General features: G+C 42.1%; 1 non-coding gene across 1 annotated transcript; it reads right to left on the minus strand.

The window, feature by feature from the left end:
- Window positions 1-10,556: 10,556 nt before the first annotated feature.
- On the minus strand, window positions 10,557-10,661 carry LOC113593711 (U6 spliceosomal RNA). The gene has a single exon (XR_003414019.1). It is a non-coding gene; the product is annotated as a U6 spliceosomal RNA (small nuclear RNA).
- Window positions 10,662-11,337: the final 676 nt, after the last annotated feature.

Raw genomic sequence — 11,337 nt, forward strand, 5'->3', positions numbered from 1 at the left:
CCTTCCCTGCTCATGCTCTCTCTCTCGCACTCAAAAATAAATAAACATTTTTTTAATTAAAAAAAAAAAAGAATATGCTTAATATGTTCAAGGAGTAGCAAAGCCAGTGTTGGTGAGAAACAGTGAGGGAAAATGAAAGCGGAAGGGAAGAGATGGAAGAAGTGGCCAGGAGTGAGATCAAGCAGAATCTTGTAAGATCATAGAAAGACTTTGATGTTATTTTATTTATTTATTTATTTATTTATTTATTTATTTTTTAGAGACAGACAGAGAACACAAGCAGGGGAGAGGGACAGAGGAGAGGAAGAGACAATCTTAAGCAGGTTCCACACTCAGTACAGAGCCTGAGATAGGGCTTGATTCCACGATCCTGGGATCATGGCCTAAGCCGAAATCAAGAGTCAGATGTTGGGACACTCAGGTCATGATCCCAGGATCATGGGATCAAGCTCCATGTTGGGCTCTGTGCTGAGCATAGAGCCTGCTTAAGATTCTCTCTCTCTCTCTCTCTCTCTCTCTCTCTCTCTCTCTCTCTTTCAGGGTACCTGGGTGGCTCAGTTGGTTAAGCATCCAACTTCGGCTCAGGTCATGATCTCAAGTTTCATGAGTTCAAGCCCTGTATCGGGCTCTGTGCTGACAGCTCAGAGCCTGAAGCCTGCTTCAGATTCTGTGTCTCCCTCTCTCTCTGCCCTTCCCCTGCTCACACTCTGTCTCTCTCTCTTCCTCTTGAAAATAAATAAACATTAAAAAAAACAAAAGATTCTCTCTCTCTCTCTCTCTCCCTCTTCCCCTCTCCCCACCCACTTGTGCTCTCTCTCTAAAATAACTAATTAATTAATCAATTATTTATTAAAAATAGTTATAAAACTGGTAAGATTTGCTGATAGATTTGAAACATTAGCTGGAATCAACCAATGTAGACCTGTTTCCAGGCTAAGTACAACAAAAGTCCATAGTTTGGGTTGTCCTGAAGCACTGGAATACTTTATATGTGTTAGTAACATGAGAGTATGAGGGATTGCCGGGAGGAGGTAGGCATGTAAGCGAGAACTAACATTTCTGTATCATCTGTGCGGTAGTGTTCAGACATTGCAAGTAACGGAAACTGATTCTGTCTAATGTGATACAAAAAAAGAAGTCATTGGAAGGAAACACAGGTGCTGACAGTCTTGAAAGAACAGCTGAATCACCAGGCCTTAAACAACACAAGAACCAGATGGCTTCAGGAATCTAGATGACAAGAACTATCGGATGGTCTCTTCAGGTTGCCTCCTGGCGTGAATCAACTCCAACCATTGTCCATCTCTGATTCACCCTTCAAACAATGCAAATTTAGGAATTAATGGTCTGGCTAGCCTCAATTGGGTCATATGCCCACTCAACCAGGACAGAAAGGCGTCTTGACTGACAGATCTACCATTAGAGTATGCCGCCGGAGAAAGGTAGTTCCCAAAGGAAAAATAGAAATATGCTACTAGGAAGACGGAAATCCAATACTAGTACTGGCAAAAACAGTAGGTTCCACCACAGCTTAGCATGCATTTGGCATACACATACATTGTCTCATTTATTCATCACAATAACCCTATGTGATAGATTCTAACATCTCTCAGAAAGGCTCAAACAGATTGTGTAATTTATCCAAGCTCGTGAAGCAACTAGGCAGTATAACCAGCATTTGAACTAAGGTCAAAATCTTGCTTTCAAAATCCCTGCCCTTTCTGTTACACCACAATATTCCACTGGGTAGAAGATTAAATTTCTACTATTCCTCACTTTTCCCATGAGTAGAAAGAAGTAACTACTTGCTCTGGGTCTCCTGAGTGGTTTGGCTATCCAAGCTAACAGGTCTGCAGAGTAGCCAGGGCTCTCTTGGAAGTGAGTGGCTAGCTATTCCCTTTATTTCTTCTATCATTGATTAGAAGAGAAGAAGAAAAAGAAATAGTCCGATGAAGTAGATATTAGCCATTTTTCACCCGCTTGATATGTTCCCTTTTTTTGTTTTTGTCTTTGTTATTTATTTTGAAAGAGAGATAGAGAGCAACCAAGGGAGGGGCAGAGAGAGGGAGACAGAATCCCAAGCAAGCTCCACACTATCAGCGCAGAATGCAGGGCTAGAACTCACGAACCGTAAGATCATGACCCGAGCCGAAGTCAGGAGTCAGACACTTGACCGACTGAGCCACCCAGGTGCCCCATGTTCCTTTTTTTTCTTTTCTTTTCTTTTCTTTTCTTTTCTTTTCTTTTCTTCTTTTTTTTTTTTTTTTCTTGAGAGAGAGAGAGCGCACTCACAAGAGGGACAGAGGGAGAGAGAGAATTTTAAGCAGGCTCCAAGCTGGGCTTGGAGCCCTGACTCAGGGCTCAGTCCCACAACTCTGATATTATCACCTGAGCTGAAATCAAGAATGGGATGCTTAACCAACTGAGCCATCCAGGCACCCCTCAAATGCTTAGTATGTTCAAAGCATAGTGCTTTATATCCATCTTTGCATTTAATTCCCTTAATAGTCCATAAGATAGACAATATTATTAACCCAAATGTACAGTGAAGGAAACAGGTTTAGAGAATGGAAGTTATTGCCCAGTATCACTGGCTTTCAAGCTTAGTCCATCTAATTCCAAAACTGGTGTTCTAAACCACTATGCTGCACTGAGTTCTCCTGCCGTGTTTGGACTGAGGCTAGAGGACTTTCACTTTGCCAACCACTCTTGGTGAGAGGAGGTGGTCTGTTTTCTCACTGACATAACAAGGGAGTCAGATTTGCTTACTTCTGAAAGGCCCTTCTAACTCTGATTTCTGCTTCCACTGACAAGACAAAGGGCTGAGTTCTATGTTACACAAAGAGTTCAATTCTGTGTTATCCAAATTGTTTCCTAAAAACTACCTGAAATTAACATTTGTACAGTGCTTTGCAGAGTACTTCAGACATCAATTCCTCAGAGGATAGAGGTCTTTGCCACTGTACCTCTGGGCCCCAGAAGCAGCCTAGTTATTAGGTGACTGAATGTGACTCTCCTGATTGTAACTCAGGCCAGAAGGTTTACCAGGAAAAGGAGGAGCATTTCCAACTAGTGAGAGCAATTGGAAGGAAAAACTGTGAACTCATGCTGATTCCCTGGGGGCATTACACTCAGAAACAAAATGAATTTCTCATAAAACACAGAAGGAAGGACAAGGTCCTCCTTAATGTACTTTGTGCCCTGACCAACCAGGAACTCTGAACCTGTGGCTTATTCCAGTAAATAAGGGGGCTCCCTGGGGTCACCTGGCTAGCTCAGTCCTTACAGCATGAGACTCTTGACCTTGGGGTTGTGAGTTCTAGTCCTATGTTGGGCCTAGAGATTATTATTGTGGTTTTTTTTAATGTTTATTTGCTTTTGAGAGAGAGAGAGGGAGGGGCAGAAAGAGAGGGAGACACAGAATCCAAAGCAGGCTTTAGGCTCCAAGCTGACAGCACAGAGCCCGATGCGGGGCTCAAACTCATGAACCCTAAGATCATGACCTAAACTGAAGTCAGACACTTAACCAGCTGAGCCACCCAGGCGCCCCTAGAAATTATTTTTAAAAAAGAGGGACTCTCAGGGTGCTTGGGTGGCTCACTCAGTTAAGCGTCCGGCTTCGGATCAGATCATGATCTCATAGCTGGTGAGTTCAAGCCCCAAGTCGGGCTCTGTGCTGTCAGCTTGGAGCCTGGAGCCTGCTTCGGTTCTGTGTGTCTCTCTCTCTGCCTCTCCTGCACTTGCGCATGCATGCTCAAGGTCTCGCTCTCTCTCTCTCTCTCTCAAAAATAAACATCAAAAAAATAATTAATAAATAATTTTTAAAAAGGTGGGGTCTCTGGAAGACTGAGAGTGGAGAGGTGGGGGGCAAATGAGTCTTAGAAACGGCTGGGTAGAGTGAACAGTACTGTATAAAAAAGAGAAGTTGAATAAGAAAAGCAGGCCACTTTTTGCAACAAGCAACTCTTTTCCTTTCCTATTCCTCTTGCTGTCATCTTTAGCTCTATATTCTTTCTTCCCCATATGCTTTTTAAATTAAGTTTATTTATTTATTTTGAGAGGGGGAGAAGGGGCAGAGAGACAGAGGGAGAGAGAGAATCCCAATCAGCCTCCATGCTGTCAGCACTCTTCCTCATATTTTGGGGAGACTAGGGAAGAGTAGATGAAGTTGAGGGGAAATTGCTGCTCAATGGCAAAAAAATTAAAAATTAAAAAAAGATAGAAGAACTTAAATCAACTTTCTCCTCATTCTAAATGATAAGTAGGAATTGGAACAATCCAATTTTGCTCATGATTTTTCACTATAGGGAATACATTTTAACCAGATCAATATACTGCCTTTACTAGAATTCTGCTGTAATGTCACTACCTGTATTTAAGTGTAGAAAAAATATTCCCATGCTCACTCTGATGACTCAGCCTTGAATTTAAGTTAGGACTGCAAAAGGGAGATAAAGCTGCAAAAGTTTCCATGGGGGTAGGGAGGTTTCACTTTTTCAGCCAGAGTAGGTTTACACCCACATGCAGCTCTTGGATTTTGGTTAGTGGCCAAGAGGGAGCTGATGTCAAATGGTCCTCTGATGTTTGCCAGTCCCCAGAGTATCAGGGGGCACAGCTGGGTGGGTGGATTTCAGCCTAGAGCTCCATCTCCCAGCCCTCTAAAAAAAGTGATCCCATAGCCAGATGGTAGGGGATGGGGAGTGGGGAAGGCTGGAGAAAGGAAGAATTAGCCAGATTAACACCTGGTTCCTTCACCAGAGCAGGGGCTCATGCATGAAAGCAGGACACAGATGGTCTTCCAAGTAATTAGAGAAATTAAATCCCCAGTATTTTTAATCCCTGTATGGCCAGACTGCTAAAAAAAAAAAAAAAAAAAAAAAAAAGGAAGAAAGGAAGGAAAGGAAGATGTGAAAAGTCCTTTGAATTTTTGCTTGGGCAACGTGTTACATCTTGATATTCCTTTCCAGCAGTAGAATTTCTCATCTTCCTTTTTTACAATACCCTGAATCATGTTTGTTTGTTTTATTTTTAATGTTTATTTATTCATTCTGAGAGACAGAGAGTACAGGGGAGGGGCAGAGAGAGGAAGAAGGAGAATCCCAAGTTCTGTGCTGACAGCTGTGGAGCTCAAGGTGGAGTTCAATCCCCAAACCTCGGATCATGACCTAAGCTGAAATCAAGAGTCAGACCTCAACCAACTGAGCCACCTGGTGCCCCTGTTTTGTTTTTTAAGTAATCTTTATGCCCAACATAGGGCTCAAACTCACACCCCATGATCAAGAGTCACATGCTCTTCCTACTGAACACACCAGGTGCCCCCCGGGCCTTTGTGAGTATTGATCACACCACTACAGTGAGTGAATGATGCCCTAACAGTGTGATAGAGGGGAAAGATTGGGTGGCAATTGGTAAGGTTCTAGTCCTGCCTCTGCCAGTAATTTGCTGTGTGTCTTTTGCAACTTGCCTTACCTCATTAAACCTTACATTCCTCTTTATTTTTTTTTAACTTTTTAATGTTTGTTTATTTATTTATTTTTGAGAAAGAGACACACACACAGAGCACAAGCAGGGGAGGAGCAGAGAGAGAGGGAGACGCAGAATCCAAAGCAGGCTCCAGGCTCTGAACTGTCAGCACAGAGCCTGATGCGGGGCTCGAACTCACGAACCTCAAGATCACGCCCTGAGCCAAAATTGGATGCTTAACTGACTGAGCCACCCAGGTGGCCCAAATTCCTCCTCTTATGAATGGGGGTAATACTGTTTGGTTCTCAGAGTGTTTGAAAGGCTGAAACAGAAAAGTGCTGTGATATTTCGAAAAGCATAAAGTATTACAAAATAGAATAAAATATGATTTTATTCATCTTCTCTTCTAATCATTCTTTTTTATTTTATTTTATTTTATTTTATTTTTTAATTTATTTATTTTTGAGAGAGCGAGTGAGCACAAGTGGGGGAGGGACAGAGAGAGAAGAGAGAGAATCCCAAGCAGGCTTCTACTGCCAGTGTGGAGCCTGACACAGGGCTCAAATCTGTAAACCATGAGATCATGACCTGAGCCGAAACCAAAAGCTGGACACTCACTCAAATGAGCCACCCAGGCGTCCCGTTGTTCTTTTATATTTTAAATGTATAAATGAGTCCCTCACCCTAGATCCTTACTCCCAACAAGGAAGTTGAACTGGATCATGCAATGATTTCGGAAGGCACCAAGCATGAACTGAAATTGATCTGAAAAGACATAGATAATAGGGCCATGATTTAACAGGTTTCACGGGGGGGCATGTGTTCACTCATTCACACAACAAATAAGGCAGAAGTGGAGGTGTTCTTTTCTGCTGCTACAACAGATTGTAAAGGCCTCTGGCCAGCTGCTTTATCTAACTACCATGCTGAACAATCGGTTGGTGCCGGGTAGGGAAAAAGTAGTTGTTACTCTGCTTTTTGTGCAGGCATAGGGATGCTGGTTTGGAAGATTTTTAAAGACATCTCCAGTTGCTTGGAAGCATCATTCACAAGTTAAAATATAGCAAGTAGTTGGGTTTTTCAGACTAGCAAATATATATATATATATATATATATATATATATATATATACACACACACACACACACACACACACAAATACACAAAGATTTATTTATTTAAGTAATCTCTACACCCAACGTGGGGCTCAAACTCACGATGCCAAGGTCAAGAGTAGCACACTTCACCAATTCACCAACTTATCCAGTCATGTACCGCACAGTAGTAAATATTTAGTTTAATTAAATTTTATTTTATTATTATTATTTTAATTTTAACTAGGCTCCACACCCAACATGGGGCTTGAACTCACAACCCTGAGATCAAGAGTCACATGCTCTGCCAACTGAGCCAGCCAGGCACTTCTAGCAAAATTTTTTTTTTTTGATGAAAAAAAGTTTATTTATGTTGAGAGAGAGAGAGCAAGCAAGGGAGGGGTAGAGAGAGAGGGAGAGAGAAAATCCCAAGTAGGCCCCACACCCAGCGCAAAGCCTGACACACCCAACGCAAAGCTCGATCTCAAGAACTGTGAGATCATAACCTGAGCTGAAATCAAGATTTGGATGCTTAACTGACTGAGCAACCTAGGCTCAGTCCCCCCTAGAGCCCCCTAGAGGGCCCCTAGAGGGGGCTCTAGCAAATATTTTAAACATTAGTAATAGTCAGGGTTAGCTAGGATGTGAGAAAATGGACACTCTCACAAGCAAAGTGTAAATTAGTAGAATCTTTGTAGGATGACGTAGCCATAACCGTTCCACTCCACCTCAAATTTCACAACAGAATCAGGCTATAGATGGGAAGAGGGATATCCCTTGATGCTGAAAGTCCATTTTATTATAGTTCTTAACATATTTAAAGCATTTTATAATTTTATATGCAATCCGATATAATTTAATAATATGTATATAATCATATATCCATTTGACAGATAAAGAAACCAAGGTTCAGATTTATCCCTCTGATTTGTTCAGACTCTCACTGTTAACAAGTGGTGGAGGCAGGATTAAGACCCTTAAACTCCAGGTGGTACCCTTTTCCTAAACAACAAGATGGGCAGAATACAAAGGAAGGACCTCTTTGCTACAATGGACCAACAATAGTTTCTGGAATAAATAAATGTTTTAAAAAAGAAACATTTGGGTAGGCATACCATATGCCAAACGATCACTCAGGGAGTTGAGAAATGGTTTTGATGTCCCCTGTGGATTGTAAAAATGTGTTTGGTTGCAAGTAACAGAAACTCTACTCAAACTGCAGGAGAGTCCCAGACAGAGTCATCAGGGATGGTTTCTATCTCTTGGTTCTGTTTTCCTCAGTGTTGACTATATTCTTAGATAGGCTTCCCCCATGGGACAGCAAACTGATTCCAGCATCTCCAACCTTACATTGTTCTAGTATAATAACCCCTGCATTTGAAAGCTTTTTCCCCAATACCTCCAGTTTTGGCCAAAACTAGATTATGTATCCAATCCTAGAGTCAAATGGCTGGGTCAGCTCCAGGCCAAACCATGTGAACTAAAATTAAGAGTAAAATCAGAATTCTGTTACCAAAAGCACAGCTACTGTGAAGATCAAAATAATACTTGCAATACCCTGTAAGGTAATGTGGAAAAGTTAGAAGTTTTGATGAAAAAAAAAAAAGTTTTGATGGAAAAAGGACATAAGGCATTTGTGATTTCCACATTGAAAACTTCTTCAAATTCTGGGGCTCCTAGGTGGCTCGTTTGGTTAAGTGTCTGACTTCGGCTCAGGTCATGATCTCACAGTTTGTGAATTTGAGCCCTGCATTGGTCTCTGTGCTGACAGCTCAGAGCCTGGAGCCTGCTTTGGATTCTGTGTCTCCCTTGTTCTCTGCCCCTCCCCCACTCCTGCTCTGTCTCTGTCTCTCTCTCTCTGTATCTCAAAAATAAATAAATATTTTTTAAAAAAATTTTTAAAGACTTCTTCAAATTCTCTTTTATGGAAGGAGAGAAGGCTTCCCAGGAGCAAGACAGCTTCTTTATTCCCCACAAATCTGATTGTACTAGGAAGGCAATGCCCTCTGCTCACCGTGACAAGGGAGAGGTGCCTGTCTACTGCCTGGCCAGATGCCTACTGCCTCACTGTACTCTGAGGAGAGCTTCTGAGGGAGGAAATGGTTTCCATCCTTAAGGCTATTTTACTGGCAGCTGGAATTAGCAGGAAAAATACAGAAGATATGAGTTCATTAGTATGTCTAGAGCTAGAAATCTGGAACCAGTGGGATATGAAAGAGCAAAGGTGTGTATATGTAAACATTTATGTATAACTATAACAAAAGGAGAATGGATTAGAAGAAAGGAAGTGAAGGCAAAAGAGAAGAAAAAAGAGACAGTTTGGTTTTCTAAGTAGGTTTTGTATTCTCATTGTCTTTCTTCCCTTCTTCCTCCTTTTCTTTTTTTTAAATTTTTTTTTAACGTTTATTTATTTTTGAGACAGAGAGAGACAGAGCATGAATGGGGGAGGGGCAGAGAGAGAGGGAGACAGAATCAGAAGCAGGCTCCAGGCTCTGAGCCATCAGCCCAGAGCCCGACGCGGGGCTCGAACTCACAAGCTGTGAGATCATGACGCGGGCTGAAGTCGGACGCTTAACCGACTGAGCCACCCAGGCGCCCCATCCTCCTTTTCTTAGTTAGCATATTGACTAGACAGAGACAGAAGTATCAGTGGCTCAATCAAGGTGAAAATTTCTTTCTTTCACAGGTAAAAGTCTGAGTTGATAAACCATGAAAACTGGTCAGGTGAGAGGCTTTGCTCCCCAAGGTCCTCCTCAGACTCAGTTCTGTCCATCTTTTTACCCTACCCATGGTATTAGCATTCTCATCCACAAGGTCAAAATTGACTCACCATTACTACATCTCAAAGAGAGGAAGAGAAGGGTTAGCAGCTTCCTATTAAATATGTGACCTGAGAGTTGCCAAGATCATTTCAGCTGGCTTCCCTTTTGGCAAGAAGGTAGTCACGTTGTCCTACCCAGCTACAAAAGAAGTTAAAAACGTAGTAGAGTTGGGGCACTTGGCTGGCTCAGACAATGGAGCATGCAACTCTTGATCTCAAGGTTGTAAGTTCAAGCACCATGTTGGGTGTAGAGATTACTTAAAAATAAGATTTTTTTAAAAAATATGGTATAGCTGACAGCCAAGCACCCAACTAAGCTTGGGGGAATCCATTACCAACTGAAAGATGGGCATATTGGGGAACAATCACTGTCCTTTACCCTTCCAATCAAAGCCAGTTTCTACCCATTGTTCCCCCTTGAAACTCTTCACATCCTTCAAGAATTAGCTTATGTGACCTCTTTTAAGAAGCCTTTCCAGGGACACCTGGGTGGCTCAATCAGTTAAGTGTCCAACTCTTTATCTCAGCTCAGGTCTTTTTTTTTTTTTTAATGTTTTTATTTACTTTTGAGACAGAGAAAGACAGCATGAGCACGGGAGAAGCATAGAGAGAGGGAGACACAGAATCCGAAGCAGGCTCCAGGCTCTGAGCTGTCAGCACAGAGCCCAACGTGGGGCTCGACCTCACAGACTGTGAGATCATGACCCGAACTGAAGTCAGACGCTTAACTGACTGAGCCACCCAGGCGCCCCTCAGCTCAGGTCTTGATCTCAGGGTCATCAGTTCAAGCCCCATGTTGGGCTCTGAGCTGAATGGGGAGCCTACTTAATAAAATAAAAAATATGCCATTCCAGATCCTCTTGTTCCACAGAGTTCCCATAATTCCTTAGACTCTATGGTATTTTAGTTAGATGGGTTCTCCTACTAGTCTATGAGTTCCTTGAGGGCAAGGATGAGGTCCAAGTCAGATCTCTGCCAACCACCACACCTACCACACAATAGGGCCTAAAAAATGATTACTAAATTACTGAAACTTCTTCTCTTTTATGGACCTTTTGCGAGTAAGCTGGAAATCTTAGCATGTTGAAAAATTAGAAACCCCTAAATTCTTCAGTGTCTACTTCCTAAAAGCAAGGATTTTCTTCCACATAACCACATTTTTTTTCTTCTTTATTGTTTTAAATATGGAACACCACAAGTTTGTGTGTCATCCTTGCGCAGGAGCTGTGTTAATCTTCTCTGTATCCTTCCCCTTTTAGTATAGGTGCTGCAGAAGCGAGCACTACATAACAACATTTTTAAATTATAATTTGACAGAGATGTCCTTAAATGCCTAGAGGAAAGGAAAGAAGTGAGGGAGGAAAAACAAAAAAAGGAGTAGATTAGAAAAAGAATCTCCAGGTCTTTGGAGTAACCTGTGTTTGGATCACTCCTTCCTTCAGGCTTAGCCAGGTTGTTTACAACTCTGCCTTAACTTCCACTTCCTGCTTGCCCTAAGCCTAAAGATCAGCCAAACGTGAAAGCTTATGGTCATCTCAGTTCTCTTAGCATGTGTTCTTCTTTCCCCATGCGTGTGGCTTTCTAGATTCCCCAGTATACCCAGGAACCTTTCAAAGCCCTTGTCTTATCTCCTACTAAACTCTCACTCCCTGGACTTTGTTCCCACGCTTTTGGTGTGTCTATTGTTCACCCAGCTGTTATTTTCTGCCCAGGCAGCAACAGCTTGTTCACTTGCCTTTCAATGCTTTTAGGAAAAGTCCTCTGTTGTGCCATCATAGAATTCCAAATTAGGTAAAACAAAGGGAAGCCCATTGCATCAGTCCTTCAGGAAAACCCCGGAGAGCTCAAAAAGACAAATTCTATCCCTTTGGAACAAGGTCCACTCTGCTTCTGAAAGAAGCAGCTACCCACACAAAGATGGCAGGAACATGGGCTGCCATCTTTTTGAAAAATAATTTT

The sequence above is a fragment of the Acinonyx jubatus genome, chromosome D4 (genome assembly GCF_027475565.1).
Source record: "Acinonyx jubatus isolate Ajub_Pintada_27869175 chromosome D4, VMU_Ajub_asm_v1.0, whole genome shotgun sequence".
NCBI classification, from domain to species: domain Eukaryota; kingdom Metazoa; phylum Chordata; class Mammalia; order Carnivora; family Felidae; genus Acinonyx; species Acinonyx jubatus.